We start from the raw sequence: 25,241 nt of genomic DNA, 5'->3' as shown, positions 1-25,241 counted from the left end.
GCTTGTGACCATCTTTAAAAAAGGGGACAAGTCCGACTCGGGAATCTCCCTGCTATCAGCCACTGGGAAAGTCGTTGCTAGAGTCCTCCTCAATCGCCTTCTCCCCATGGCCGAGGAGTTCCTCCTGGAGTTACAGTATGGATTTTGTCCCCTCCAGGGCACAGCGGAGATGATTTTTGCAGAACGACAGCTGCAGGAAAAATGCAGGAAACAGCGCCAGCCCTTATACATGGCATTCTTCGACCGTACAAAGGCCTTTAGCACTGTCAACCGCGAGGGTCTATGGAGCATCCTCCTCAGTTTCGGATGCCCCCCAAAAGTATGTCACCATCCTTCGCCTGCTCCACGACAACATGCAGGTCGTGATCCTTGCGTGGATCCATCACAGACCCAATCCACAGCCGGACTGGGGTCAAGCAGGGCTGCGTCATCGCCCCAACCCTCTTCTCAATCTTCCTCGCTGCCATGCTCCACCTCACAGTTGACAAGCTCCCCGCTGGAGTGGAACTAAACTACAGAACCAGTGGGAAAATGTTCAACCTTCACCACCTCCAGGCTACGAACAAGAGCACTCCAACCTCTGTCATCGAGCTACAGTACACGGACGATGCCAGCGTCTGTGCACACACAGAGGCTGAATTCCAGGACATAGTCAACGTACTTACCAAGGCATATGAAAGCATGGGCCTTGCGCTAAACATCAGTAAGACAAAGGTCCTCCACAAGCCTGTTCTCACCACACAGCACTGCCCGCCCCCCCACCCCCCCCCCCCCCAGGCATGGCCCTGGACAACGTGGACCACTTCCCTTATCTCGGGCACTTCCAATCAACAAGAGCAGGCATTGATGACGAGATCCAACACCATCACCAGTGCAGTCTTCGGCTGCATGAGGAAAAAAGTGTTTGAAGACCAGGCCCTCAAAACTGTCACCAAGCTCATGGTCTACAGGGCCGTAGTAATACCCGCCCTCCTGTATGGCTCAGAGACATGGACCATGTACAGTAGACACCTCAAGTCGCGGGAGAAATACCAGCAATGATGTCTCCGCAAGATCCCACAAATCCACTGGAAGGACAGATGCACCAATATTAGCGTCCTCATCAAGGTCAACATCCCCAGCATTGAATCACTGACCACACTTGATCAGCTCCATTGGGCGGGCCACATAGTTCTCATGCCAGACACGAGACTCCCAAAGCAACCGCTCTACTCGGAACTCATCCACGACAAATGAGCCAAAGGTGGGCAGAGGAAATGTTACAAGGACACCCTCAAAGCCTCCCTGATAAAGTGTGATATCCCCACTGACACCTGGGAGTCCCTGGCCAAAGACCGCCCGAAGTGGAGGAAGTGCATCCAGGAGGGCGCTGAGCACCTCGAGTCTCTTCGCCGAGAGCATGCAGAAATCAAGCGCAGGCAGCAGAAAGAACGTGCAGCAAACCAGGCTCCCCGCCCACCCTTTCCTTCAACCACTGTCTGTCCCACCTGTGACAGAGACTGTGGTTCCCGTATTGGACTGTACAGCCACCTAAGAACCCATGCTAAGAGTGGAAGCAAGTCTTCCTCGATTCCGAGGCACTGCCTATGATGATGACATTGGGGAGAGACCGTTTACTAGCTCTGTGTAGGTGGGAAGGGATTCACTCAGTTATCCAAGCTCCTGACACAAGCGCATTCACACTGGGGAGAGAGGCTGCTCACCTGCATTGAGTGTGGGTTTCTTCTGACACACTGACTTGTTCACACTGTTAAAAGATCATTTAAATGTTCTGACTGCGAAGAGCTTTAAAAGCACAAAAGATCTGCTGACGCATCATGTCCTCTGGGGCGAGGCCGTTCACCTGCTCCGTGTGGGAAGGGATTCGCTCAGTCATGCACTCTGCTCAGATACCAGCGAATTCACAACAACCTGCAGTGGATGGATTTTGCTGTTATTGCTGCTGTTAATCACGGCAGCGTGGAGGCCCCGACCTGCGAGAAACCACCAGCGGCAGGTCGGGGCCATAAAAGGAGCGGAGGTGCGGCGGCCTGGGAGCAGCGTGGAGGCCACTTCAGGGAGCAGTACGAGCTGGTGCAAGAGGGCGACGACTTGGAGAAGGGCGACTGGATTGGAAGTCACCAAAATCAAGGTCACTGATTGGAGCATGGGCAAGTACAGCAGGAGAGGTGGCAAGCAGCAGAGGAGCGGCGAGGTCGGGGCGAAGGAGGGCGAGAGATTGTAGAGGGACGTGATCGGGGCCCTGGAGAGGTGTGAGTTCAGGGCCCAGGGGCAGCACGGGCCCAGCCCACACTGTGATATGTGTGTGCACGAGGTCAGTGCAGCAGAGCTTGTCTCCAGTTGCCACTGGAACAAGACCTAGCTCGGTCAAGCCCGTGTGGTGGCCGGTGTACAATGGCCGTCACACATTAAAAGAAATCCATGCACAGGCATCTTCCACCCTTCAACATGTAGTTCAGGACCTGGAATATTAGGTCCTTCATTGAAACACCTGTGAACTCATCCCTTTTTGGTGAGGAAGCAAGTCATCCTCGATACAAGGGACCGCCGAAGAAGTAATCACATCCAGGACTGAATCATGTTGACTATGGCAATCGTGCTTTATTTCTGCTGATATTAATAACCCTATAACTGGGCTTGAGTTTAATATTCTGGATAAATATTAAATAAATCAGCTTTTTTCAAACACAGTGACGAATATTTGATTTCTCTATGATGAGACTTATTAATGTTCTGTTACCGACTATTCTATTTTTGGGCCTTTTCTTACACTAGATTATTTCAGTTTTCATCTAGTTCGCATTCTATCACATCAAATCCCAAGCTTGTTCCGTTTGTGTACATGGCTTGTGGGTGTGATAGACTGAACTGTGGTGTCTCACTTTACACTTATTGGATGTTCTCAGACCCACCCCTTTATAGAAATATCTCGCATAAGATTTTAAATCTGTTATTTTCTGTACCAGTTATCCCTTTTTGGATCTGATTTTTTTAAACTCCTCCACACATATTGCATGTGACAGCCTTTGAAATATTCTGATCTTTGTAATCGTCATTGCTGATTTGGCTGGTCTCGTTGATTGAATCTCTTGTCACTATCACACATTGCACTATTTCTTTAATCGAGATCATTGTTTCAAATGCTTGCTTTATCATGACATTAGGTCCTCCATTGATCCCCGTCAATAATCGTTAGTTACAGGCTGGGATTTGGGTATAGGTTTCGGGGTTAGTGGTTGGGGCCAGTGATTATTAGTTAGGATTGGGGTTAATGGTTGGGGCTGGTGATTATTGGTTAGGATTGGGGTTAATGGTTGGGGCTGGTGATTATTGGTTAGCGTTGGGGTTAATGGTTGGGGCTGGTGATTATTGGTTAGGATTGGGGTTAATGTTTGGGGCTGGTGATTATTGGTTAGCATTGGGGTTAATGGTTGGGGCTGGTGATTATTGGTTAGGATTGGGGTTAATGAATGGGGCTGGTGATTATTGGTTAGCATTGGGGTTAATGGTTGGGGCTGGTGATTATTGGTTAGGATTGGGGTTAATGGTTGGGGCTGGTGATTATTGGTTAGGATTGGGGTTAATGGTTGGGGCCGGTGATTATTGGTTAGCGTTGGGGCTGGTGGTTATTGGTTAGGGTTGGGGCCGGTGGTTATTGGTTGGGGCCGGTGGTTATTGGTTAGGATTGGGGCTAGTGATTGGGGCCGGTGATTATTGGTTAGGATTGGGGTTAGTGGTTGGGGCTGGTGGTTAGTATTGGGGTTAGTGGTTGGGGCCGGTGATTATTGGTTAGTGGTTGGGGCCGGTGATTATTGGTTAGGATTGGGGTTAATGGTTGGGCCCGCTGGTTATTGGTTGGGGATAGTCGATACGATGTTCGGTTTACGAATTAGTGATTAGGGTTTGAAACTACTATTGACAACGCAGTGTCACGAGACCCGTCGATTTTAATTTCATTTTTTTTAATAAACCTCACGCAGACGAGTCAGAAAACAGCCTCATGAATTGTTCATGTCAGGAACCTTCTTTCTGAACGAGTCCCATTTCCTCCCTCCTTTCACATCTCGACATTTCTCATAGAAAAAACACAGGGACATTAGACTTTGGGAAATGTGGATCCAGGTTGTTATGTATGTAAACATTGTAACTGTGTAAGACTTGCCACCAGGGGGCGCAACTGTTGGACGCCCCAGGGTCACCTGCACACCTCGTGCAAGGGAATATAAAAGGTTGTCTGCCATGCTGCTTAGGTGCTCTGGTGTTGTATTAAAGAGACTAAGGTCACATCAGTTTTTGCTCACAGTTCTCAGTCTTGTGGAGTTCTTCCATACTTAACAATTGGCGACGAGGAACAGATCACAAACTTTCACGCGGTCATGGCTGCTGTTGGTATTTTAGAGAGATTTGTCGAGGGCAAAGGTTGGGAAGCCATCGTTGAGCGCCTCGACTAGTACTTCGCAGCCAACAAGCTGGATGGGGATGATAAAGCGATCAAGCGTAGGGTAATTCTCCTCATTGTGTGTGGGTCCACAATATACGGCCTCATCAAGAATCTGCTAGCACCAGAAAAACCAGCGGAGAAGACATATACAGAGTTGTGTACGCTGGTTCGTAACCATCTCAAGCTGAAGGCGAGCGTCTTAATGGCCAGGTATCGCTTCCACACGCACCACCGCTCCGAGGGCCAGGATGTGGCGAGTTACGTCGCTGACCTGAGACACCTGGTGGGAACTTGTGAATTTGATGGATTTTTGGGGGAAATGCTGCGGGACTTTTTCGTGCTTGGCATCGGCCATGAGATCATTCTTCGCAAGCTTCTGTCTGCCGAATCCCTAGACCTGAGCAAGGCTATCACGATAGCCCAGGCATTCATATCCACAAGCGATAATACCAGACAGATATCTTCCCAGCATCGAAGCTCACCGGCAAGTACTGTGCATAAAATAATGTCACTAGCAGGCAGAACTGTATATGGCAGGGCCTACACGCCTGCAGCTGCAAGACCTAGGCTGACTCAGAGTCCGCCATTGGGCATGAATGCAAATCCATTCACACCATGTTGGCGCTGCGGAGGTAATCATCGAGTCCATCAAAGTCAATTCAACCACTACGTGTGCAACGGCAGCGAAACAATTGGGCACCTCCAGCGAATGTGCAAGAGTGCTGCAACTCACCTCGTGGCAGAGTTGGCAGAGGATGATCGATCCGGCATGGATCTCGCAGAACAAACAAGAGAGGCAACTCGAGCCGAGGAAGAAGTGTTATGGGGTACACACCTTCACCACCAAGAGCCCTCCTATCATGCTGAAAGTCAAATTGAACGGTATTTCGGTATCAATGGAGTTGGACACGGGGGCGAGTCAGTCAATTATGAGCCAGAAGGCTTTTGAGAAACTGTGGGGCAACAAGGCACAAAGGCCCAAACTGAGCCCGATTCAGACAAAGCTGTGCACCTACACCAAAAAGCTCATACCAGTCATTGACAGTGCAGCGGTTAAGGTATCGGATCATGGAGCTGTGCATGATTTATCACTGTGGATTGTACCAGGCGATGGCCCAATGCTATTCAGCAGAAGCTGGCTGGGAAAGATTCAATAGAACTGGGATGACATCAAAGTACGATCTTCAGTGGATGATGCCTCGTGCGCCCAAGTACTGAGCAAGTTTCCGTCACTATTTGAACCAGGCATCGGCAACTTCACAGGTGCCAAGGTGCAGATCCATCTAGTCCCTGATGCAAGGCCCATTCATCACAAGGCCCGAGCAGTTCCGTACATGATGAGGGAGAAAGTCGAGATTGAGCTGAACAGACTTCAACGAGAGGGAATCATATCACCAGTTGAGTTCAACGAGTAGTCCTGTCTGATTGTTCCGGTGTTAAAAGCGATGGCATGGTCAGAATCTGCTGAGACTACAAGGTAACAATCGAGTCTCTTTACAAGACCAGTACCCGCTACCCAAGGTGGATGACCTGTTCGCAACATTAGTGGGGGGGTGGGGGGGGTGGGGGGGAGGGGGAAGTCGTTCACCAAGTTGTAACCTCCGCCTACATGACACAGGAGCTGGCTGAATCTACGAAAAGATTGATGTTCATCAACATGCACAAAGGACTGTCTATATACCACAGATGCCCTTTTGGGATTCGCTCGGCTGCTGCCATCTTCCAGAGGAACATGGAGAGTCTGCTGAAATCGGTTCTGTGCACCGTTGTGTTCAAGACGACATCCTGATCACCGGTCGAGACACCACCGAACACTTGCACAACCTGGAAGAGGTTCTAAGTCGACTAGACAGAGTGGGACTTGGGCTGAAACGCTCCAAGTGTGTTTTCCTGGTGCCAGAGATCGAATTTTTGGGGAGAAAGATTGCGGCAGGCGGCATCAGGCCAACGGACTCAAAGACAGAGGCCATCAAGAATGCACCCAGACCACAGAATGTGATGGAGCTGCGTTCGTTCCTGGGATTCCTCACTATTTTGGTAACTTTCTACCCGGGTTAAGCACTTTGCTGGAACCGTTGTACATGTTGCTACTGAGGGGTGACGACTGGGTTTGGGGTAAATCACAAGAGACAACCTTTGAGAAGGCCAGAAACCGACTTTGTTCCAATAAGTTACTTGTACTGAATGACCCGTGTAAACGATTAGTGTTAGCTTGTGATGCATCTTCGTACGGGGTCAGCTGTGTGTTACAGCAAACCAATGTATCGGGAAAACTTCAACTGGTTGCATATGCATCTAGAAGTCTGTCTAAGGCTGAAAGAGCCTACAGTATGGTTGAGAAAGAGGCATTAGCATGTGTATATGGGATTAAGAAAATGCACCAATACCTATTTGGACTTCAGTTTGAGCTTGAAACCGACCACAAACTGCTCATTTCACTGTTTTCAGAAAACAAAGGTATAAACAATAATGCTTCATCCCACATCCAAAGATGGGCACTAACATTGTCTGCCTATGACTATGTTATCCGCCACAGACCAGGCACAGAGAACTGTGCTGATGCCCTCAGTCGGCTACCATTGCCCACTACCGGGATGGAAATGGCGCAGCCCACAGACTTGCTTCTGGTCATGGATGCTATTGAGAGCGAGGGGTCACCCGTCACTGCTCGCCACATCAGGACCTGGACCAGCCAGGATCCTGTGCTATCACTTGTAAAAGGTTGTATCCTCAATGGGAGCTGGTCAGCCATTTCCGGGGAAATACAAGATGAAATTAAGCCATTACACTGACGCAAAGTTGAAATCTCCATGCAGTTGGATTGTCTCTTATGGGGTAATCATGTGGTTTTGCCCAAAAATAGGCAGGGAAACGTTTATACATGATCTACACAATATCCACCCAAGCATAATCATGCTGAAGGCGACAGCCAGGTCGCATGTTTGATGGCCCGGCATTGACTCGGACTTAGAGTCATCCGTACACCAGTGCAACACGTGCTCACAACTGAGCAATGCACCAAGGGAGGCTCCATTGAGTCTGTGGTCATGCCCCTCCAAACTGTGGTCCAGGATCCACATAGATTTTGCTGGCCCTTTCTCGGAAAGATGTTTTTTAGTTGTAGTGAACGCTTACTCTAAAAGGATGGAATGTGTAATCATGTCATCCAGCACATCCACTGCCACCACTGAAAGCCTGCGGGCTGTGTTCGCCACCCCTGGCTTGCCCGATGTCCTTGTCAGTGCCAATGGACCGTGTTTCACCAGCTCAGAATTCATCACGTTTATGACCCGCAATGGCATCAAGCATGTAGCATGTCAGGTCTTCCCTGTTTAAACCCGCATCCAACGGTCAAGCAGAACGGGCAGTCTAAACTATCAAGCAGAGCTTGAAACGTGTGACGGAAGGCTCCTTGCAGACCCGCTTATCTCGGGTTCTGCTCAGCTACCCGATGCGACCCCACTCACTCACTGGGGCTCCCCCTGCAGAATTGTTAATGAAGAGAGCACTCAAAACCAGGCTCTCCCTAGTCCACCTGAATCTAAATGATCATGTGGAAACCCGACGTCACCGGCAAAACATGTACCACAATCGCGTGGCTGTATCATGTGACATTGATGTTAACGACCCTGTGTTTGTCCTTAATTACAGTCATGGTCATAAATGGGTCGCTGGCACTGTCTTGGCCAAGGAGGGGAATAGTGTGTTTGTAGTCAAACTATTGAATGGACAAGTGTGCAGAAAGCATTTGGATCAGACCAAACTGCAGTTAACCGACAACCAGGAACAACCTGAGGAGGACATCACCATCATCGACACACGAACACACACCCAACCATCAATCGACCTCACTATCAATCAAGAGGATGAACTCACCATTCCCAACAGTCCTGTCAGACCAGCTGTGCCGCAGTGCAGCAAAAGTCCGACCAACTCACCCATACCGGAGTTTGAACTCAGACGATCAACCAGGAAGCGTAGGGCCCCGGATTGTCTCAACTTATAAATAACTTGTATCAAAGACTTTGGGAGGGAGTGATGTTATGTATGTAAACATTGTAACTGTGTAAGACTTGCCATCAGAGGACATAATTGTTGGAAGCCCAACGGTCACCTGCACAACTCGGTGCAAGGGAGTATAAAAGATTGTCTGCCATGCTGCTTAGGCACTCTGAAGTTGTATTAAAGAGACTAAGGTCACATTAGTTTTTGCTCACAGTACTCAGTCTTGTGGAGTACTTAACACCCTGCCTGTTCACCATAACCCTTTACTCCATTATTGTTCAAAAATCTGTCCATCTACGCCTTAAATATATTCAATGACCCAATCTCCACGGCTCACTGGGGCAGAGAATTCCACAGATTTACAAACCTCTGAGTGAAGAAATTGCTCCTCATCCCAGTTTTAAACGGGCTGAGGAGAAAGGCTGCATTTGTAAATCGAACAGGATTTACTGTGATTGCATTGGGCACTGAACCATGTTCATTCTGGCAACTCTTCTTTGTTTCTGATGATCTTAATAACCCCTATACCTGTGCTGGAGATTAATATTGTGCATAAATATTGAATAAATTATCTTTGTTTCAAACACTGTGTCGAATATTTGGTTCCTCCATGATCAGAGGAGACGAATTGATGTTCTGTTACCGACTGTTCCATTTTAGTGCTTTTTCTTAATCTAACTTATATCATTTCTCACCTAGTTCACCTTCTATCAAACCCCAAACTTGTTCTGTTTGAGTATATGAGTTGTGGTTGTAGTAGACGGCAGTGTCTCACTTTAAACTCAGCTGAAATCCTTTGAACTACTCCTTTATTGAACTGGTTTGCATAAGATTTGAAATCCGTTAATTTCTGGAACAGTTAATCCGTTTTTGGAACCAATTTAATTTTAAAAAACTCATCCACACATTTTGCACATGAAAGGGCAGCGAAATATTCTGATATTTGTAATTGTCATTGCCACAAACTCAGTTCCCTAGCGACTGACTCCATCCCTCTCCCCAACTTCTGTCTGAGGCTGAACCAGACTGTTCGCAACCTTGGTGACATACTTCACCTTGAAATCAGTTTTTGACCATATATCCGCAGCATAACTAAGATTGCCTTTTTCCACCTCTGTAACATCGCCCATCTCTGCTCTTGCCTCAGCTCATCCACTGCCGTAGCCCTCATCCATGCGTTTGTTACTTCTGAACTTGTATATTGCAACGCACTCCTCCCATATTCCACCCTACATAAACTAGAGTTGATCCAAAACTCAGCTGCCCGTGTCCTAACTCACATCCTGGATGTGTTTGATGGAACAATATAGAGGTATATTTACTCTGTATCTAACCCGTGCTTTACCTACCCTGGAAGTGGTTGATGGGGCAGTGTAGAGGGAGTTTTACTCTGTACCTATCCCGTGCTGTACCTGCGATGGGAGTGTTTGATGGATCAGTCCATGGGGAGCTTTACTCTTTGACTAACCCGTGCTGTGCCTGTTGTGGGACTGTTTGATGGGACAGCATAGAGGGAGATTAACTTTGTATCTAACCCATGCTGTACCTACCCTGGGAGTGTTTGGGACTGTGTAGAGGGAGCTTTACTCTGTAAAGCAAATGGCATGTTGGCCTTCATAGCAAGCGGATTTGAGTACAGGGGCAGGGAGGTGTTGCTACAGTTGTACAGGGCATTGGTGAGGCCACACCTGGAGTATTGTGTACAGTTTTGGTCTCCTAACCTGAGGAAGGACATTCTTGCTATTGAGGGAGTGCAGCGAAGGTCCACCAGACTGATTCCCGGGATGGCGGGACTGACCTATCAAGAAAGACTGGATCAACTGGGCTTGTATTCACTGGAGTTCAGAAGAATGAGAGGGGACCTCATAGAAACATTTAAAATTCTGACGGGGTTAGACAGGTTAGATGCAGGAAGAATGTTCCCAATGTTGGGGAAGTCCAGAACCAGAGGTCACAGTCTAAGGATAAGGGGTAAGCCATTTAGGACCGAGATGCGGAGGAACTTCTTCACCCAGAGACTGGTGAACCTGTGGAATTTTCTACCACAGAAAGTTGTTGAGGCCAATTCACTAAATATATTCAAAAAGGAGTTAGATGAGGTCCTTACTACTAGGGGGATCAAGGGGTATGGCGAGAAAGCAGGAATGGGGTACTGAAGTTGAATGTTCAGCCATGAACTCATTGAATGGCGGTGCAGGCTAGAAGGGCCGAATGGCCTACTCCTGCACCTATTTTCTATGTTTCTATGTTTCTATCTAACCAATGCAGTATCTACTCTGGAATGCTTGGGACAGGTTAGAGGGAGATATACTTCGTATTTAACTTGTGTTGCACTTGCCCTTGGAATGTCTGGTGGAACTGTGTTGAGGAAGCTTTACTCTGTATCTTAGCAAGGCAAATATATCCTTCCTTAGATAAGGAGACCAAAACTGTGCACAGTCCTCTAGGTGTGGTTCGGGAGTAAAGGGTTCTGGGGAGCTGAGTCTATGATCAGACCCGCCAAGATCTTACTGAATGGGGAGCAGGCTTGGGGGGTCCGGGTGGCCCACTACTGCTCCGATTTCTCATGGTCTTATGTACCCAGCATGCCCCGCAGGCGAGAATGTGCCTCACCCAGACTACAGGAGCTCAGTGCGCAGGCGCGGGTCGTGCAATGGCGGAGGAGACACATTTTAGACGGGCTCCACAGAAGTGTCCTTTTCAGCGGGACAGAGCGGAATAATGGACCAGCGGGGAGCCGGGGAGGCTTCATGAACAACCGGTGCCCGCCGCAAGCCCGGAACAATAACCGGAATATCGGCAGTTGCAGCTTACGGGCTTTCTCCCGATCACAGGCCCAAGCTATCGGCGGCCATCTTGGTGCAGGAAGGCAGATTCAACGGTCGGCCATCTTGATTCAGTGAGCAGAACAGCGCGTGCGCGGCCATTTTGATGCAGGAATTCAGTGAATGATGTCTGTCTCGTACTGAACCCAGCCAGAGTCAGCACCTTCAGGGGAGGGGAACCAGTGAGTGTGGAACTGAACCCAGAGAGAGACAGCACCTTATAAGAACAGAAGAAATAGGAACAGGAGTAGGCCATACAGCTGCTCGAGCCTGCTCCACCATTCAATAAGATCATGGCTGATCTGATCATGGACTCAGCTCCACTTCCCTGCCCGCTTCCCATAACTTCTTATCCCCTTATCATTTAAGAAACTCTCTATTTCTGTCTTAAATTTATTCAATGTCCCAGCTTCTACAGCTCTCTGAGGCAGTGAATTCCACAGATTTACAACCCTCTGATAGTAGAAATTTCTCCTCATCTCTGTTTTAAATTGACGGCCTCTTATTCTAAGATCATGCCTTCCAGTTCTAGTCTCCCCCATCAGTGGAAACATCCTCTCTGCATCCACCTTTACAAGCCTGCTTATATCTTATACATTTTGATAAGATCACCTCTCATTCTTTTGAATTCCAATGAGTAGAGTCCCAACCTACTCAAGCTTTCTCCCTCATTCACGGAATCAACCTAGTGAACCTTCTCTGAACTGCCTCCAAAGCAAGTATATCCTTTCGTAAATATGGAAACCAAAACTGCATGCAGTATTCCAGGTGTGGCCTCACCAAAACGTTGCACAACTGTAGCAAGACTTCCCTGCTTTTAAACTCCATTCCATTGGCCTTCCTGATCACTTGCTGTACCTGCATACTATCCTTTTGTATTTCATGCACAAGTATCCCCAGGTCCCACTGTACTGTGGCACTTTGCAATCTGTCTCCATTTAAATAATAACTTGCTCTTTGATTTTTTTTCTGCCAAAGTGCATGACCTCACACTTTCTAACATTATACTCCATCTGCCAAATTTTTGCCCGCTCACTGAGCCTCTCTGTGTCCTTTTGCAGATTTTACTTGTCCTCCCATCTTTGTATCGTCGGCAAACTTGGCTATGTTACATTCAGTCCCTTCTTCCAAATCGTTAATATAGAATGTAAATAGTTGGGGTCCCAGCACTGGTCCCTGTGGCACCCCACTAGTTACTGGTTGCCATCCAGAGAATGAACCATTTATCCTGATTCTCTGTTCTCTGTTAGTTAGCCAATCCTCTATCCATGCTAATATATTACCCCAGTGCCCGTGGACTTTTATCTTGTGCAGTAACCTTTTATGTGGCAACTTGTCAAATGCCTTCTGGAAATCCAAATACACCACATCCACTGGTTCCCCCTTATTCACCCGGTTCGTTACATCCCCAAAGAATTCCAGCAAATTTGTCAAACATGACTTCCCCTTCATAAATCCATGCTGACTCTGCATGACTGAATTTTAGCTTCTTTAATAATGGATCCAACATTTTCCCAATCACAGATATTAGGCTAACTGGTCTATAGTTTCCTGCTTTTTGTCTGCCTCTTTTTTGAAATAGGGGCATTACATTTGCAGTTTTCCAATCTGCTGGGACCTCCCCAGAATCCAGGGAATTTTGGTAAATTACAACCAATGCATCCACAATCCCTGCCGCTACTTCTCTTAAGACTCTAGGATACAAGCCATCAGGTCCAGGGGTTTTATCTGCCTTTAATCCCATTATCTTACTGAGTACCACCTCCTTAGTGATTGTGTTAAGTTCCTCGCCCCCCCCCCTGTATCCCCTTGACTATCCACTGTTGGAATATTAGTGTCCTCTACCGTAAAGACGGATACAAAATATTTGTTCAGAGTTTCTGCCATCTCCCTGTTCCCCGTTACTAATTCCCTGGTCTCGTCCTCTAAAGGACCAACAATTACTTTAGCCACTCTTTTCCTTTTTATATACCTATAGAAACTCTTGTTATCTGTTTTTATATTTTGTGCTAGTTTACTTTCACAGTCTATCTTCCCTTTCTTACTCATTTTTTAGGTATTCTTTGCTGGTTTTTAAAAGCTTCCCAGTTTTCTGTCGTCCCACTAGATTTGGTCACTTTGTATGCCCTGTTTTTAATGGATAACGTCCTTTATTTCTTTAGCTAGCCACGGATGGCTCTATTTTCTCTTGCACCTTTTCCTCCTCACTGGAATAGATTTTTCTTGAGAGTTGTGAAATATCTCCTTAAATGTACACCATTGTTCATCAACCGTCCTGCACTTTAATCTATTTTCCCAGTCCAAGTTACCCAACTCTGCCCTCATACCTTCATAGTCTCCTTTATTTAAGCTTAGTACGCTGGTTAGAGATCCAACTTTCTCACCCGGCATCTGAATTTGAAATTCAGTCATACTCTGATCACTCATTCCGAGGAGATCCTTTACTAGGAGATTGTTTATTAATCCTGTCTCATTACACAGGACCAGATCTAAGATAGCCTGCCCCCTGGTTGGTTCCGTTACATACTGCTCAAGGAACCTGTCCCTTATGCACTCCATGAACTCCTCCTCAAGGCTGCCCTGACCAATTTGATTTATCCAATCAATATGGAGATTAAAATCACCTATGATTATTGTTGTTCCCTTTTTACAATCCCCCACTATTTCCTGGTTTACGCTGCGACCAACAGAGTTGCTACTGTTCGGGGGCCTATAGACTATGCCCACCAGTGACCTTTTCCCCTTATTGTTCCTTATTTCCACCCAAACTGTTTCAACATCCTTATCATTTGAGACAATATCGTTTTTTTACTATTGCAGTGATTCCATCCTTTATCAATAGAGCTACCCCACCTCCTTTTCCTTTCTGTCTGTCCTTCCGGATTGTCAAGTACCCCTGAATATTTAATTCCTGGTCCTTGTAACCACGTCTCTGTAATGGCTATCAGATCATACCCATTTGTCTTAATTTGTTCCGTCAACTTATCTATTTTGTTACAAATGCTACGTGCATTTAGACAAAGTGCCTTTAAGTTTTTTTTTTTTTTACCCTTTTTTCCTGCTTATTTCCTCTCTCCTTCAAACTCACTTTCTTTATTTTTGCTTTCTAATTCCAGCTTTGCTCCCCTCCCTGCTGAATCTATTGTCAGGTTCCCATCCTCCTGCCAAGCTAGTTTAAACCCTCCCCAACAACACTAGCAAACCCCCCCACCCTCCCACAAGGATATTGGTCCCGGCTCTGTTGAGGTGCAACCCATTCGGTTTGTACAGGTCCCACCTCCCCCAGAAGTGGTCCCAATGTGTCAGGAAGCTAAAGCCCTCCCTCTTGCACCATCTCTCCAGCCACACATTCATCTGCTCTATCCTCCTATTTCTGTACTCGCTAGCTCGTGGCACCGGGAGTAATGCGGAGATTACTACCTTTTGAGGTCCTGCTTTTTAATCTCCCTGCTAGCTCCCTAAACTCTGCCTGCTGGAGAGGGGAGGAAGGGGAAACAGTGACTGGAATTGAACACAGCCAGAGTTAGCGCCTTAAGGGAAGGGGCGGATGGGAGGGAGGGGAACATGCGAGTATACAACTGAACTCAGCCATCGTCAGCACCTTCAGGGGAGGGGAACCAGTGAGTCTAAAACTGAACCCAGCCAGAGTCAGCACCTTCAGGGAAGAGAGAGAGGGGAACCAGTGAATGTAGAACTGAACCCAGCCAGAGTCAGCACCTTCAGGGGAGGAGAGGGTGGGGAACCAGTGAGTGCAGAACTGAACCCAGCCAGAGTCAGCACCTTCAGGGGAGGAGTGGGAGGGGAACCAGTGAGTGCAGAACTGAAACCAGACAGAGTCTGCATTTTCAGGGGAGGAGAGGGGAGGCAATTCAGAGAAGTTTCACGAGGTTGATTCCCGAGATGAGGGGGTTCTTATGAGGAAATGTTGAGGTGGTTGAGGGCAATATATTAGCATGGATAGGGGATTGGCTAACTAACAGAAAACAGAGAGTCAGGATAAATGGTTCATTCTCGGTTTGGCAATCAGTAACTAGTCGGTTGCTGCAGGGATCAGTGCTGGGACCCCAACTATTTACAATCTATATTAACGACTTGGAACAAGGAACCGAGTATAACAAAGCCAAGTTTTCTGACGATATAAAGATGGGAGGGAAAGCAATGAGTGAGGCGGACACACAAAATCTGCAAAAGGACAGAAGCTTAGGGAGTGGGCAAAAATTTGGGAAATGGAGTATAATATTGCAAAGTGTGAGGTCACGCACTTTGGCAGAAAAAAATCAAAGAGCAAGTTATTATTTAAGTGCAGAAAAATTGCAATGTGCTGCAGTACAGTGGGACCTGGGGGGTACTTGTGCATGAAATACAAAAGGTTAGTATGCAGGTACAGCAAGTGATCAGGAAGGTCAATGGAATCTTGGCCTTTATTGCAAAGGGGATGGAGTATAAAAGCAGGGAAGTCTAGCTACAGTTGTACAGAGTATTGGTGAGGCCACACCTGGAATACTGCATGCACTTTTGGCTTCCATATTGAAGAAAGGATATACTTGCTTTGGAGGCAGTTCAGAGAGGGTTCACAAGGTTGATTCCGGAGATGAGGGGGTTATCTTTTGAGGAAAGGTTGAGTAGGTTGGGCCTCTACTCATTGGAATTCAGAAGAATGAGAGGTGATCTTATCAAAACACAAATGCGATTATGGGGGGGCTTGACAAGGTGGATGCAGAGAGGATGTTTCCACTGATAGGAGAGACTAGAACTTGGGGACATAATCTTAGAATAATGGGCCGCCCACTTCAAACTGAGATGAGGAGAAATTTCTTCTCTGAGGGTTGTAAATCTGTGGAATTTGCTGCCTCAGAGAGCTGTGGAAGCTGGGACATTTGTATAAATTTAAGACAGAAATAGACAGTTTCTTAAACGATAAGGGGTTATGGGGATCGGACGGGGAAGTGGACCTGAGTCCATGATCGGATCACAAATAATCGTATTAAATGGCGGAGCAGGCTCGAGGGACCGTATGGCCTACTTCTGCTCCTATTTCTTATGTTTTTATGTTAACCAGTGAGTGCAGAACTGAAACCAACCGGAGTCAGCATCTTCAGGGGAGGGGAGGGGAACCAGTGAATGCAGAACTGAACCCAGCCGGAGTCAGCATCTTCAGGGGAGGGGAGGGGAACCAGTGAGTGCAGAACTGAACCCAGCCGGAGTCAGCATCTTCAGGGGAGGGGAGGGGAACCAGTGAATGCAGAACTGAACCCAGCCGGAGTCAGCATCTTCAGGGGAGGGGAGGGGAACCAGTGAATGCAGAACTGAACCCAGCCGGAGTCAGCATCTTCAGGGGAGGGGAGAGGAACCAGTGAGTGCAGAACTGAACCCAGCCAAAGTTAGCATCTTCAGGGGAGGAGAGGGGCGGCTATTCAGAGGAGGTTCACGAGGTTGATTTCAGAGATGAGTGTGTAAACTTATGAGGAAATATTGAGGAGGTTGGGAGCAATATATTAGCATGGATAGAGGATTGGTTAACTAACAGAAAACAGAGAGTCGGGATAAATGGTTCGTTCTTGGGTTGGCAACTAGTAACTAGTGGGGTGCCGCAGGGATCAGTATTGGGACCCCAACTATTTACAATCTATATTAGCGACTTGGAAGAAGGGACTGATTGTAACGTAATGAAATTTGCTGATGATACAAAGATGAGAGGAAAAGCAATGTGTGAGGAGGACACACAAAATCTGCAAAACGACATAGACAGGCTAAGTGCGTGGGCGAAAATTTGGCAGCTGGAGTATAATGTGGAAAGTGTGAGGTCATGCACTTTGCCAGAAAAAAATGAAAGAACAAGTTATTATTTAAATGGAGAAAGATTGCAAAGTGCCGCAGTACAGCAGGACCTGGGGGTACTTGTGATGAAACACAAAAGGATAGTATGCCGAAACAGCAAGTGATCAGGAAGACCAATGGTATCTTGGCCTTTATTGCAAAGGGGATGGAGTATAAAAGCTGGGAAGTCTTGCTACAGCTATATAAGGTATTGGTGAGGCCACACCTAGAATGCTGCGTGCACAGTTTTGGTTTCCAATTTTACGAAAGGATATACTTGCTTTGGGGGCAGTTCAGAGAAGGTTCACAAGGTTGATTCCGGGGATGAGGGGGTTGACTTATGAGGAAAGGTTGAGTAGGTTGGGCCTCTACTCATTGGAATTCAGAAGAATGAGAGGTGATCTTATAGAAACATATAAGATTTATGAGGGGGCTTGACAAGGTGAATGCAGAGAGGATGTTTCTACTGATAGGGGAGACTGGAACTAGAGGGCATAATCTTAGAATAAGGGACCGCCCATTTAAAACTGTGATGAGGAGAAATTTCTTCTGAGGGTTGTAAATCTGTGGAATCTGCCTCAGAGAGCTATGAAAGCCGGGCCATTGAATAAATTTAAGACAGAAATAGACAGTATCTCAACCGTTATGGGGAGCGGGCGGGTAAGTGGAGCTGAGTCCATGCTCGAATCAGCCATGATCTTATTGAATGGCAGAGTAGGCTCGAGGGGCCGTATGGCCTACTCCTGTTCCTATTTCTTATGTTCTCTGCCCACTCCCCATAACCCATTATCCGCTTATCGTTTAGAAACTGAGTAATTGGGAGGAGGGTCCAGTGACCCTGCTGGAAAATGCACGTGTGAGGCCTCAGGTGAGGACAGTGGAAAAGCCTGTCAACACTCACTGTTGAGGTTCACACAGGGAGATTGGGCACATAGGTCACTACTGGAGAGAAACTGGTGAGTGTAGAACAGAACCCAGCCAGAGTCAGCACCTTCAGGGGAGGAGAGGGAGGGGAACCAGTGAATGTAGAACTGAACCCAGCCAGTATTGGTGGTGAAAACTAGGAGTGGAGGAGAAACAGTCTAGAAATGTGCGATGGTTTTGGATTTCAGCACAGCAGGAGGGACAATGTGTGGGACAGGGATTTACAGCTTTGTAAGAACAAGAGAGGAAAGTATGTTCTATGGAAACTCGGGGGCCAAGTTTCGACCGACCCGTAGAATGGTACACCTCCGAGAGGTCCGCCGACTTTCTGGAAGGAAAAGCGCACCTAATACTCACCTCGTGATTCTCCACGATGATCAGGCCTGCTTTGGACTGGGTGCAGCGCAGCAGAAGCAGTGGGGGGCGGAGCTACAGCCCTTCGCCGAAAAAGTGCCGGCAGCTGCGCGCGTGCGCAGTAGTTCCTGGCCCTTCCAGCGCATCGTGGCTCCGGGTGACCCTATCCCTGGCCAAGTGGCCTGCCTGCCTCACCGTCCCTCGCCTCGCTGCTGCCTAAACCCGGGCCTCGCCTCACCGCCCCTCGCCTCGCCGCTGCCCAACCTCGGGACTCGCCTCACCACCCCTCGCCGTTGCCCAACCTCGGGACTCGCCTCACCGCCCCTCGCCGCTGCCCAACCTCGGGCCTCACCTCGCCACCACTGCTCTTACCTTAAGGCCTCCGCGCCGGCCCGCCTGAACACCTCCTCCGCGATGGGGCCGCCCGACCACCTCCTCGGCAGCGGGCCCCACCGGACCACCTCCTCGACGGCGAGGCACACCCGAGCTCTTCCCCTTGAAAATGTAATCAGGCAGGCAGGCAGGGCTGAGTGTGGGCCGTGTGCTGCTGGAGGGCTCCCGGTGCTCCCCAACGCATCGGTGCTGCAGTAGGTGAGGTAGGAACTTCTAATTTTTGATTTATTGATTTTTTTTGTTTATTGATTTATTTATTGATTGATTTATTGATCATTTATTATTGATGATGGTTCTTTATTTTTAAAAGTGAAATGTTTGGAAAATCCTCTAACTTCCCTCTAAGTTCACTTCCCCCTCCCCTTAACTCTGGCTACCTGCACCTGATTGCTAAAGTGTCCGCAAGGTTTTTCTGAGCATATCAAAGTGGACATTGACTCAGGCCTAAGTTAGTTTGGAGTAACTTTTCGCTGTCTAAACTTACTTCAATGGCCAAAACAGGCGTAAGTGGCTGGTAACGCCCTCTTTTGGAAAAAAAAACTGAACTAAAAAGAAACTGAACTAAAAAAAAAACTGAACTAACCGACTGAAACTGGAATAAACTAAATGGGGAGAATTGCGATTTCTAGGATACTCAAAAAAAAACTAGTTGTTCCAAAAAAATAGGAGCAACTCCTGTCGAAACTTGGTCCCTAGATTGTCTATTCTGAATTTCTGTCTTGTACTGACAGTGATGAGTTTTATTATCTCCTTTTACAGAATATTGGAAGGGGAGATTTTCAGACAGGAAGCACAAACCAAACATCGCATCAAGATCTGACGGAGTCAATCGATTCTTCAGGACCTGAATATCATCGGCCTTTGAAAGTGGAAGGAGAAATGTTTGCCTGTTCTGCCTGTGGGAAAAGATTTCAAATGTCAGTGTGACTGGAAAGGCACCGAGACACACACACACCCGAGTGAGTGTTCCACTGCCTGTGGAAAGAGCTTTAACCAGTTACACAGCCTGAAAAAACATCGCACTATTCACCGTGCGGAGAAACTGTAAACGTGTTTTGTGCGTGGACGAGGCTTCAACCCATCGTCCAACCTGGAGAGTCACAAGGACACCCGCATCATGGAGAAACCGTGGAAATGTGGTGACTGTGGGAAGGTATTCAGATCACCGTCTGAGCTGGAAATTCATCAACGCAATCACACTGGGGAGAGGCCGTTCACCTGCCCCGTGTGTGGGAAGGGATTCACTCAGTCATCCCACCTGCTGAGACACCAGCGAGTTCACACTGGGGAGAGGCCGTTCACCTGCTCTAAGTGTGGGAAGGGATTCAGTCAGTTATCCCACCTGCTGAGACACCAGCGAGTTCACACTGGGGAGAGGCCGTTCACCTGCTTTGAGTGTGGGAAGGGATTCACTCAGTCATCCGACCTTGTAGTTCACCAGCAAGTTCACACTGGGGAGAGGCCATTCACCTGCTCCGTGTGTGGGCAGGGATTCACTCGGTCATCCAAACTTGTAGCTCACCAGCGAGTTCACACTGGGGAGAGGCCATTCACCTGCTCTGAGTGTGGGAAGGGATTCACTCGGTCATCCCACCTGCTGAGACACCAGCGAGTTCACACTGGGGAGAGGCCGTTCACCTGCTCTGAATGTGGAAAGGGAGTCACTCAGTCATCCCACCTTGTAGCTCACCAACTAGTTCACACTGGGGAGAGGCCATTCACCTGCTCTGAATGTGGGAAGGGATTCTCTACATCATCCACCCTGCTGACAGATAGCGAGTTCACACTAGGGAGAGGCCATTCACCTGCTCTGAGTGTGGGAAGGGATTCAGTCAGTCATCCAACCTGCTGATACACCAGCGAGTTCACACTGGGGAGAGGCCGTTCACCTGCTCTGAGTGTGGGAAGGGAGTCACTCAGTCATCCCACCTTGTAGCTCACCAACGAGTTCACACTGGGGAGAGGCCATTCACCTGCTCTGAGTGTGGGAAGGGATTCACTCGGTCATCCCACCTGCTGACACACCAGCGAGTTCACAAGTGACTGCAGGAGTTGGAATCTGCTGTTATTACTGCTGTTAATCACATCCCGACTGAACCATGTTCATTCTGACAGTTGGGGTTTGTTTCTGCTGATAACCCTCTAACTGGGCTGGACTTTAATATTCTGGATATATTGCTGATTGTTTTCTCGGGGCTGCAGTGTTCATTTAAGAAACGCTGTGTGTTATCTTTCCCCTTAATTCAGCGACTCTCAACAGAAATTCAGTTTGCAATAAAATTATGAACTTTTACTTTAATCCAAAACTGATCTTTGGTACAAAATCTACAATAGTGTTTGAAAGTTTCCACTGAATAAAATCTCCAATTAGAAAGAGCTTGCTGACAATTCTTACTGACTTGCACATTACACACAGTGGCCCCTCCATTATCCACCAGAAAGAAGGGGAATGGGAATTGGTGGGAAATCCGTTGCCCCTCCCGTCTGGTGTAGCAATCCCCTTGGCACGGGAATGGAGACAAGTCCAGACCAAAACTGTGCGCAGTATTCCAGGTGTGGTCTTGCCAATACCCTGTACAATTGTAGCAGGACTTCCCTACTTTCATACTCAATCCCCCTTGAAATAAAGGCCAGCATTCCATTTGCCTTCTGATTACTTGCTTTACCTGCATGCTAATCTTTTGAGTTTCATGTACAAGAACCCCTAGATCCCTCTGCACTACAGCATTTTGTAATTGTCTCCATTTAAATAATAATTAGCTTTTTTATTTTTCCTACCAAAGGGGATAACCTGACATTTTACCACATTATAGTCCATCTGCCAGATTTTTGCCCGCTCATTGAGCCTATCTATATCCCTTTGTAGATTCTTTGCGTCCTCCTCACAGCAACCTATCTTTGTATCATCAGAAAATGTAGCTACGTTACACTCAGTCCCTTCATCCAAGTCATTAATATAAATTGTAAGTTGTTGAAGCCCCAGCACTGATCCCTGCGGCACCCCACTAGTTACGGTTTGCCAACCGAAAAATGACCCATTTATGCTGACTCTGTTTTCTGTTAGGTCGCCAATCCTCTATCCATTCTGATATATTGCCCCCAACCCCTTGAGCTCTTACCTTGTGCAGTAACCTTTTGTGTGACACCTTCTCGAATGTTTTCTGGAAATGCAAATATACAACATCAACTGGTTCTCCTTTATCCACTCTGCTCGTTACATCTTCAAACAACTCCAGCAAATTTGTCAAAACATGATTTCCCTTTCATAAAACCATGCTGACTGCCTGACTGCAGTATGATTTTCTAAATGTCCTGCTACTACTTCCTTAATGCTGGACTCCAGTATTTTCCCACTGAGATGGTAGGCTAACTGGTCTATGGTTTCCTGCTCTCTGCCTCCCTCCTTACTTGAATAGGGGTGTTACATTTGCAGTTTTCCAGTCCGCTGGGACCTCTCCAGAATTCAGGGAATTTTGGTAGATTACAACCAGTGCATCCACTATCTCTGCAGCCACTTCTTTTAAGACCCTAGGATGCATGATATCAGGTCCAGGGGACTTGTCCACCTTTAGTCCCATTTGTTTGCTGAGTACTTTATCTCTAGTGATAGTGACTGTTTTAAGTCCCCCCTCACCCCACCCTCACCACCGCAATAGCTCCTTGATTATCAACTGTTGGGATGTTTTTAGTGTCCTCTACCGTGAAGAACAATACAAAATATTTGTTCAAAATCTGTGCCATTTCCGTGTTTCCCGTTATTAATTCTCCAGTCTCATCATCCAAGGGACCAACATTTACTTTAGCCGCTTGTTTCCACTTTATATACCTGTAGAAGCTCTTGCTGTCTGTTTTTATATTTCTTGCTAGTTTGCTCTCATATGCTATCTTCTCTGTCTTTATCATTTTTTTAGTCGTCCTTTGCTGGTTTCTAAAAATTTCCCAATCTTCTGGCCTTCCACTGTGCTTCGCAATATTATATCAGACAGGAGGAGATTGGTGACATGGAATCATAGCAGTTTACAACACAGAACGAGGCCATTCGGCCCATCATGTCTGTGCGGCCGAAAAAGAGCTCTCCAGCCTGATCCCACTTTCCTGCTCTTGGTCCGTAGCCCTGCAGGTTAATGCACTTCCAGTGCATATCCAAGTACTTTTGTAAATGCGATGAGGGTTTCTGCCTCTGCTGCTCTTTCGGGCAGTAAGTTCCAGACTCCCACCTCCCTCTGGAGGTTATGCTAGAACTGTGTAAAACACTAGTTAGGACACAGCTGGAGTACTCACACAGTTTTGGTCATTACATCACCCTATTGGGCCAGTCCGTCTCACCCTATTGGGCCAGCCCGGGCTCACCCTATTGGGCCAGCACAGAAGGCCCAGTATCCAGCAGAGAAAATGAGCAGCTCATTGATTCTATTCTCATCTGCGCACAGTGGGTGCAGAACTGAACCCAACCTTATAAACTGGAAATGTATCATCGCAGTCACACCGGGGAGAGGCCATTCACCTGCTCTGTATGTGGGAAGGGATTCACTCGGTCATCCCACCTGCTGAGATACCAACGAGTTCACAAGTGACTGCAGGAGTTGGATTCTACTGTAATTGCTGTTAATCACATCCTGACTGAATCGTGTTCATTCTGTCAGTTGGGGTTTGTTTCTGCTGATGTTAAGCCCTATAACTAGGCTGGAGTTTAATAGTTTGATATTTCAAATAACAAAGTGTGTCAATATTTGATGTCTCCACTATAAGAGGAGACTGATTTATGTTCTGTTACCAACTGCACCATTTTGGGTCTTTTTCTCCTTTTTAACTCTAGATTATTTCAGTTCTCATATCTTCGGTTACTCTCTGGGACAAGTTCCAGTTCCCCATACCTTCCAGAGTGCCTCTCCTAGCCTTGGTATCTAGGGAAGGTGTTGGTAACACGCCCAGGATCACGAAACATAAAACCCAGTCTGTTAATCACCTTCAGATACTGGACTTAGCGTGTGCCCCACAGCGTCTCTCTCACCTTCGCTGTGTGATTGGAGCATAACGCCTGCAAACCTGGTTTCAATTTGTATTTGAATCCACTCAGCAAATGTATTTTTTAAAATATGTATGTATAAACTGATCACATCAAATAATTGCCGATGGTTTAGAGTCAACAAGATGAATAAGTAAACACATCACAGCCCAATAAACCAGCTCTATATTCACAGGAGAAAGTCTGTTATCTAATTACTCAAATGTCAGTTGATGAGATGAGCGACTGAATCACTTTCCATGTACAACACCATCCATTCCCACTGTCCCCACATTTAGTGTTGAGTCAGGTGGGTACACGAGTCTCACAGGCTGAACGATTGGTTGAAGATGTATCCACACACACAACATGTGTCCTGTTTCTCCCCGCTGTGATTGGTGTTTTTACAAAGGCTGATGATAAGGTGATCCTGATCAATCTGGGAATCTGTCAAATCTTGAGGCGATGTTTGGATTGAGTTTCCCAGCTGCAGATCCTCCCCTTCTAATACCCTGCAAATAAATGGTGGTGACAAACGTTGTTACTTTAAGTACAGGATAGAAATTCAGAACAGACAATTCTAGATTCTACAGAACATTCTGTCCCCTCCTGTCCCTCCTTATTCTAGACACTCTCCCTCCATCCTCACTGTCTAAAAATCAACATTCCTTTCAGCATCTGAGATTTTTTATCTCCAGGAAGTGCTGAATCTGGCTGTGTGCAATTCCACAGACATTATTTAACCTCTAGTGCCTCACCGTCAGTCGACTCAGTGAGTGCCAGCAGGATTTCCACTGTGGTAGGCATCACAGCCTCAAATCCTTTCCTCAAATAATGCAGAAGATAGAGGTACGCGGAGTCAGAGGAAATGTATTAGCATGGAAAGAGAATTGACTGACGAACAGAAAGCAGAGAGTCGGGATAAATGGGTCCTTTTCGGGTTGGAAATCGGTGGTTACTGGTGTGCCACAGGGATCGGTGCTGGGACCACAACTGTTTACAATATACATAGATGACCTGGAAGAGGGGACAGAGTGTAGTGCAACAAAATTTGAGATGACACGAAGATTAGTGGGAAAGCGGGTTGTGTAGAGGACACAGCTGCAAAGAGATTTAGATAGGTTAAGCGAATGGGCTAAGGTTTGGCAGATGGAATACAATGTCGGAAAGTGTGAGGTCATCCACCTTGGGGGGAAAAAACAGTAAAAGGGAATATTATTTGAATGGGGAGAAATTACAACATGCTGAGGTGCAGAGGGACCTGGGGGTCCTTGTGCATGAATCCCAAAAAGTTAGTTTGCAGGTGCAGCAGGTAATCAGGAAGGCGAATGGAATGTTGGCCTTCATTGCGAGAGGGATGGAGTACAAAAGCAGGGAGGTCCTGCTGCAACTGTATAGGGTATTGGTAAGGCCGCACCTGGAGTACTGCGTGCAGTTTTGGTCACCTTACTTAAGGAAGGATATACTGGCTTTGGAG

The 25,241-nt window shown here is 47.2% G+C and overlaps 1 protein-coding gene and 1 pseudogene across 1 annotated transcript in view; one reads left to right on the top strand and one right to left on the bottom strand.

Moving 5' to 3' along the window:
- Positions 1–25,241, top strand: part of LOC139248877 (zinc finger protein 420-like) — an 89,953-nt pseudogene that overhangs the window by 18,351 nt on the left and 46,361 nt on the right.
- Positions 23,934–25,241, bottom strand: part of LOC139248866 (zinc finger protein 235-like) — a 161,450-nt gene continuing 160,142 nt past the window's right edge. Inside the window, exon 3 of the transcript XR_011591107.1 lies at positions 23,934–24,276. The gene's annotated coding sequence lies outside the window, so the exon portion shown is untranslated. The remainder of the gene's footprint in view (positions 24,277–25,241) is intronic.

The sequence above is a fragment of the Pristiophorus japonicus genome, unplaced genomic scaffold, assembly GCF_044704955.1.
Source record: "Pristiophorus japonicus isolate sPriJap1 unplaced genomic scaffold, sPriJap1.hap1 HAP1_SCAFFOLD_298, whole genome shotgun sequence".
Classification (NCBI taxonomy): domain Eukaryota; kingdom Metazoa; phylum Chordata; class Chondrichthyes; family Pristiophoridae; genus Pristiophorus; species Pristiophorus japonicus.
Note: the sequence above shows the minus strand (reverse complement) of the source record. Positions and strands in the feature narration are given on the sequence as shown.